The following is an 8,205-nucleotide window of genomic DNA, read 5'->3' as shown; positions in this document are numbered from 1 at the left end:
TGCAAGTTGAAAAGTATATCTGCAAAATCATGCTTACATCTTGATTAGCTCATAGGAAAATGTAAGAGACCCCTTGTGTAAGATTCCTCCCCCAGCCCTTCAAGATGTCCAATTTCTCCCCCTGTAATCAACCCTCCTTTTCAGAATAATAACAGATATTGTTTGTACCTATTTTGACTTAGAGAGAGAAAATGTTCTAGAGAGAGATTATTCAATGCATATTGGATATTTTTTTATTATAAAAGTGTGATTTTCATTAGATTTAAACGCTACGCACAGAAAGATGCATATTGGATATTTTTTTATTATAAAAGTGTGATTTTCATTAAATTTAAATTCTATGCACATAAAGATGCATATTGGATATTTTTTTATTATAAAAGTGTGATTTTCATTAGATTTAAATTCTATGCACAAACAGATGCATATTGGATATTTTTTTATTATAAAATTGTGATTTTCATCAGATTTAAATTCTATGCACAGAAAGATGCATACTGGATATTTTTTATTATAAAAGTGTGATTTTCATTAGATTTAAATTCTATGCATAGAAAGATGCATATTGGATTTTTTTTTAAATTATAAAAGTGTGATTTTCATTAGATTTAAATTCTATGCATAGAAAGATGCATATTGGATATTTTTTTATTATAAAAATGTGATTTTCATTAGATTTAAACTCTATGCATAGAAAGATGCATAAAGGAAACCATTTTTATTTCAAAAGAGTTATTCTCATTTTATGCATAGAAAGATGCATAAAGGATTCATTTTTATTTCAAAAGAATTATTCTCATTAATTTTGATTTTATGCATAGAAAGATGCATAAAGGAATTCATTTTTATTTCAAAAGAGTTATTCTCATTTTATGCATAGAAAGATGCATAAAGGTATTCATTTTTATTTCAAAAGGGTTATTCTCTTTAATTTTGATTTCATGCATAGAAAGATGCATAAAAGAACTCGTTTTTATTTCAAAAGAGGTATTCTCATTAATTTTGATTTTATGCATAGAAAGATGCATAAAGGAATTTATTTTTATTTTGAAAGTGTTATTTTCCTTAAAATTAGATTTATGTATAAATAGATGTATAAAAGGATTTTCATAAAAGTGTTATTCCCACTGAAGTTGATTTTTATAAAAGAATGAATGGATGGATAGATGTGATGTGAATCAGATAAATGTGAATGATTAGACAGATAGATGTGATGTGAATCGGATAAATGTGAATGATTGGATGGATAGATGTGATGTGAATCGGATAAATGTGAATGAATGGATGGATAGATGTGATGTGAATCGGATAATTGTGAATGAAGGGATGGATAGATGTGATGTGAATCAGATAAATGTGAATGCAAGGATGGATAGATGTGATGTGAATCAGATAAATGTGAATGAATGGATGGATAGATGTGATGTGAATCAGATAAATGTGAATGAATGGATGGGTAGATGTGATGTGAATCAAATAAACGTGAATGAATGGATGGATAGATGTGATGTGAATCAGATAAATGTGAATAAATGGATGGATGGATGTGGATGTATGTGAAAGAATGGATGTGGATGTGGATGTATGTGAAGAATGGAAGTGGGTGTATGTGTATGTGAAGAATGGAAGTGGGTGTATGTGAAAGAATGGATGTAGATGTTTGTATGTGAAAGAATGGATGTAGATGTTTGTATGTGAAAGGATGGATGTGGATGTATGTGAAAGGTAGATGTGGATGTGTATGTGATAAGTATGGATGTGGATGTATGTGGAACTTATATATGTGGATGTGAATGTGATGGATATGAATGAGAATTGAGGCAATGAGATGTGATGTAAATTAGATAGATATGAATGATAAGGGATGTGAATAAATGTGATGGCATGAGAATCGGGATGAGAATGAATGATATGGGATGTGAATGGATGTGATGAGATGTGAATCGGGATGTGAATGAATGAGATGTGATGTAAAATGGATGTGATAAGATGCGATGTAAATTGGATAGATGTTAATGAATGTGATGTGATGAGATGTATGGGTAAATACGAGTGGATGAGATCTGATGTGATGAGGCTAATTGAAAAGAAGTGTTGCAATGGAAAATGATGTGGTTGGAGGAGAATAGGAATGTATATGAAATTAATGTGGATTAAGTAATGTAGATCGATGTGGAAAGACAAGAGTTCGTTATAGAAATTGTATTTATTTAAAATGACTATTTTATGTCAAGAATGCTGGGGAAGCATTTTAACCGTCTTGTGAATGAGGTCGTGAAGACCTAGCTGATAAAGTTGGAACAGCTGATGGAGAGTCAATGGAGGAAATCTCATGTAGCAAGGTCGTCAGTTGAGGTCTTGTGACCAGCCTCGATTCAATTTAAATGGTGAGCTTCCGGTACGGTGGATGAGGGACCAAGGAAGCGGCCTATATGAGTGAAGCGCTAAGTGACCTCCGAAAAGGATCCTAGAGGGTGCTGACCATACGGTGCTTGGGCTCTGGGTTGCCGCAGATACCCACAAGTACGTCGGGGAAGATATTGGAATAAGGAGTAAGAGTTGTTTTCTAAATTCGGGCATGGATCTAGTTGATTGACCTTGTTGGTCCTGAAACGGATGAGTCCATGGCTCTTTTATATGGATCCGTTGGTTGATCTTGCTTATCTTCAACGGAGATTCCATTTTGATATGTGAATATATTATCGGTTACTATGCGCTAGAAACTATCGAAAAGGTCCCTATGTGGATAGGTGGTGAGCGTTCTGGTTGCCAATGATACCATAGGTACACCGATGAAGGAATGATTGGAAAAAATGATTTAACTAGAGATTTTGAGGATTATGATCAGTGACACAATGGTTTCATTAAACGATTGTTTTGAAAGACAGTTGATTCTGTGAAAAAGGCAATTTCATATTGGGAGTGTAAGTGGTGTGACTAGCTTTAAGTTTGCATGAATATCCAACTAGGGGGCCTGGGAACTCTTTTCCCTGGTACTCAGGACAAAACCTAACCAAAATCCTAATTGGATCCCATCACTACAGCGGTTGGGCGGTTGGCTAACCCAGAGGACTGGATGGGGTTATCCCTAAAATGAGACTAAATTTCTGTTGGTACGATAGATGAAGTAAATCTTGGATAAAAATTGTTCTATGGAAAAAAATCAACGGCTGTGCCTCTCAATGAGGAAAAAAAGCGTTGATCTCTATGATCCAAGTGCAATCTTTCCCTTGATTTGACTATGGGAGTTTTGGGTTCGGTTAGATCAGCTCAGTTAGTTAAGGATTTTGACTACGTTAGAGAAAAGTTATCCTGGAGGAATTGCCTGTGCTTTTCGGGCAAGGGAAGTTTTTTTCGGGTTCGGTTTTCGGAAGAACCGATGGATTAGTGTAAGATTCCTCCCCCAACCCCCTTTTTGATGTCTAGTATATTCCCCTGTAATCAATTCCCTTTTCTGAAATATAAGAGATCTTGTTGTGGTTGTTTTAACCTAGAGAGAGAAAATATTCTAGAGAGAGAATATTCAGATTTTGAATATTTTTGGATAGAAAAATATCTCTTATAATTCAGATGAGTTCCCCTGAAACAGAAATTTAAAAAAAAAATTTCAATGTGCAATTGGAATTAATTGGAAATAAGTATAAAGAACCTTAGCCTAAGGGTCTAGATTTTCATAAATCTTTAGACTATGGTCCAATTAAGGTTCCTATGGGCCAATAGCATCAATCCATGTGTAGGGAGGAGATAAATCCAAATTGTAAAAGAAGATACCCAAAAATGAGTAAATGCTCACATAAGATGAAGAGTTGAAAATGTACAAGGTTTATTAGTAAATAAACACATATGTAAGGAAGGGGAGTTCTTTAAAGGAGATGCATATTTCACATAAGATGAAGAGTTGAAAATGTACAAGGCTTATTAGTAAAAAAACTATGACACATGTGTAAGGAAGAGGAGTTCTTTAAAGGAGGTGCATATTTCACATAAGATGAAGAGTTGAAAATGTACAAGGTTTATTAGTAAAAAACTATGAGCAATACAATTTTGACACATATGTAAGGAAGAGGAATTCTTTAAAGGAGGTGCATATTTCACATGCTTGAATGAGTTTTAAACTCATAAAAATTGAGATATTTCATCTCTCCTCTCTCCTCATTCAAGTCTAGTTCCAAAAAGTTAGCTTAACTGACCTAAAAATGGTCAAAAAGTGACCAAACTGACTTGGAAAATTCTAGAATCAGTTTGTTTGGTTAGGAGCTCAAATTTTCCTATAAATAGAAGCCTCCCCTTGTTGAAAAAAACATAGTCTCTTATGCCTTGTTACTCTACTCTACCTAAGCCAAAATATATAGTCTCTTATGCCTTGTTACTCTACTCTACCTAAGCCAAAATATATAGTCTCTTATGCCTTGTTACTCTACTCTACCTAAGCCAAGAACTGTGAATTCTTTAATAATTCACTAGTTTTTGATACTTCTCTCTTTCTTCAATCCCCATTGGTGGCTCCATCAACATACTAAACCAATTGATTGGTTGGGGGCCTCTACCGTGAATAAAGAATCAAGCAAATCATAAGGTAAGTATATTGAATTTTGATCTTTTCTATAATTTCTCAATGATTCTCTCTTCTCAACCCCTCTCAAGCTTGAGAAGTTTAATTGGTATGGTTTTTTTTAAATGCTATTGAAGTTAATTGGTGAATAGTAGTGAAGAGTTACATAATTTAATAAATGCTATAGAAGTTAATTTCCATTTATGTTTAAATTCTAATGGTTTTTATGTAATTTCTCTCTCTCACTCAAGAAATGGTCATACTCATGACCCATTCTCAATCCAAATGAAACTTTTCATAAAGCCTTTCCTTAATCCAAGATTAAGCTATGCTTGAGGCCAAATTAAAGGCTTTTTGCTATGCTTTTAGTTTATGCACATTGATGATTCAATCCATTATGGATTGATGACCCAATTAGAGACCATTCTAATTGTTTTCTTAATGATCCAATTAGAGACCATTATGGATTGATGATCCAATTAGAGACCATTCTAATTATTTCTTTAATAATGAGCTTTATTCCTTTAAAAAAAAAATTTGAGATTTATCCGTCATAGTAGCGGAGCTATGGCAAAATTTTTATAGAAATTACGCATAAAATAAATTCATTCAAAGCATAAAAAGAGGACTTCCTACCATATCCTAGGAACTATCATCCTAGATTAATTAAAAGAATATTATTATGCATGGAGATATGGATGTTTGCATGTAGATGTAGAGGTATGGATGTGAGAGTGAATGTGGAGGTGGATGTATGCATGTAGATGTAGATGTATAGATGTAGATGTGGATGTGGAGGTGGGTGGATGCATGTAGATGTAGATGTATAGGTGTAGGTGAGAATGGAGATGTGGATGTATACATGTAGATGTAGATGTATAGATGTAGATGTGAATAGAGATGTGGATGTATACATGTAGATGTAGATGTATAGATGTAGATGTGGATGTGGAGGTGGGTGGATGCATGAAGATGTAGATGTATAGATGTAGATGAGAATGGAGATGTGGATGTATACATGTAGATGCAGATGTGAATAGAGATGTGGATGTATACATGTAGATGTAGATGTATAGATGTAGATGGGAATGGAGATGTGGATGTATACATGTAGATGTAGATGTATAGATGTAGATGTGAATGGAGATGTGGATGTATGCATGTAGATGTAGGTGTATAGACGTAGATGTGGATGTAGAGGTGGATGTATGCATGTAGAAGTAGATGTATAGATGTGGATGTGAATGTGGAGTGGATGTATGCATGTAGATGTAGATGTATGGAGGTGAATGTGAATGTGGATGTGGATGTATGCATAGGGATGTAGATGTATGCATGTAGATGTGAATGTACGCATATAGTTATGGATGTATGGATGTGAATATACGATATGCGATGTGAGGGAATCTGAAGTGATGAGATAGAAATGATGTGATGGGATGAGTATACATATAAATGGAATATGGAATAAGTAATGTAGATTGATGAGGGATAATGTGGAAAAATGAAAGTTAAAATAGAAATTGTGTTGTAAACTGTTTGTAAATACTGTTTGTAAATGCTGTTTGTAAATGATTGTTTTATGTCAAGAATGCTGGGGGGAGCATTTTGACCGTCTTGTGATTAAAGTCGTGATGGTAAAGTTGCAACTGCTGACGGGGAGTCAATGAAGGACGTCTCGCGTAGCAAGGTCGGCCGAGGTCTTGACCAGCCTCGGTGCGATTAAAATGGTGAGCTTCCGGTACGGTGGATGAGGGGCCAAGGAAGCGGCCTATGCGTGAAGCGCTAGGTTACCTGCGAAGGATCCTAGAGGGTGCTGACCATACGGTGCTCGGGCTCTGGGTTGCCTAGGATACCCACGCGTGCGTCGAGGAAGATATTGGAACAGAGTTGGAGTTGTTTTCTGAAATCGAGCATGGATCTGGTTGATTGACCTTGCTGGTCTTCAATGGATGAGTCCATGGCTCCTTATATGGATCTGTTGGTTGATCTTGCTGATCTTCAACGAGAGTCCATCTTGTTAAGGGATTATATTGCCAAGTATTATGGGCTAGGAACTATCGAAACGGCTCCTGAGCGTTCTAGTTGCCAATGATGCCATAGATACTCTGATGAAGGAATGATGGGAAATTAAGAATCAATTGGATAAATTGCAAGATGGTGATCAATGATACTATGGTTTTATTAAAGGATTGTTTTAAACTGGTTGAATCTGGTTGAAAAAGGCAATTTCATATTGGGTGTGTGAGTGGTGTGACTAGTTTTATTTTGCATGAACATCCGGCTAGGGGGCCTTGGAACTCTTTTCCTTGGTACCCGGGACAAAACCTAACCAAATTGTAATTGGATCCCATCACTACAGTGGTTGGGCGGTTGGCTAACCCATGGGATTGGATGGGGTTAGGCTGGACTGATGGATCCGTAAATCGAGACTCAAACTTTTGTTTTTACGATAGAAAAAAAATAAAATCCCGGACAGTAACTGTTCTATGGATAGGAATCAACGGCTGTGCCTCTTGAATGGGGAAAAAAGCGTTGATCCCAATGATCCAAGTGCAAGTTTCTTCCTTGAACTGACTAAGTATCTTATAGATGTAATTGGATCATCTCGATCAGAAATGATCTTGACTACGTTAGAGTAAAAAGTTATCCTGGTGGAATCGCCCGTGCTTCCGGTTAAGAAAGTTTTTCCGGGTTCGGTTTTGGAACAACCGACGGATTAGTCTCTTATCCGGATATCCGTGGGCGAGGCCCCGAGTGTGGGACCCCTGTCCCGCGCGAGAAGCGCTACTTCCGCTGCCAGTACCCCGAATCCGTTGCTCGGTGGGAACAGGGATCTTACAGTTGGTATCAGAGCAATTGGTTAATAAAGATCAACTGAGAAGACAAATATGTCAAAAATTTATCAAGAAACACAAAAAGGTTATAATTGTGTGAGATAATTCATACAATTTGATATTCAAATGGAAATTCGTAATTTTGGTAATTGGGTCTTCAGATAGAAGTGCCGCAATTATATAGAATCCCTGACTTGCTTGAGGCCTAGACATGATAGTATTTACCTTATAATTCCAAGGGTCGTGACTACCCGTATATACCGAGAGTATACCGCAGCTCTTTACTGACAGTATATACGAGTAAATCTAAGACTTGAAATTATAAGCGTTAATGCTATCTAGATGATGATTTCGAATGTGATTGATATGATTTTTAATTCTGTTTGAGAATGAATGAATTGATTTGGATTCTGATTGAAAATGCTGATTGAAAAATGTTGATTTTTAAAAATTAGTTGAAATATAATGAAACCACAATGAGGGGGAATGGGACGAGTCCCTGTGATGATATTCATAACTAGAATGATGATAACGAATTCAGCAAATCACTATGAGATTAGTGGGTTGTGCGGTCAGATTGCTACTGTTAATACTTGACCGGTAGATCAAGTTAAGGGATGTCAAATTGAGAACTTGCTTGACTGAAATTTCCGTGTGGAGGAATGTTCCGAAGGAAACTTTTCGGTCTAATGGACTATTATCATGTTAAAGATATGAATGATATAATCTGAATGAATTGTTATTTAATGATGAGTTCTATATAAGGGATATTTATCCCAGTGTTCTGTAGGGTTGACCAGAATATAAGCAACCCCA

The sequence above is a fragment of the Cibotium barometz genome, chromosome 14 (genome assembly GCF_041138505.1).
Source record: "Cibotium barometz isolate CiBa-2024 chromosome 14, ASM4113850v1, whole genome shotgun sequence".
NCBI lineage: Eukaryota > Viridiplantae > Streptophyta > Polypodiopsida > Cyatheales > Cibotiaceae > Cibotium > Cibotium barometz.
The sequence above is the reverse complement of the archived record's forward strand: the minus strand, read 5'-3'. Positions refer to the sequence as shown.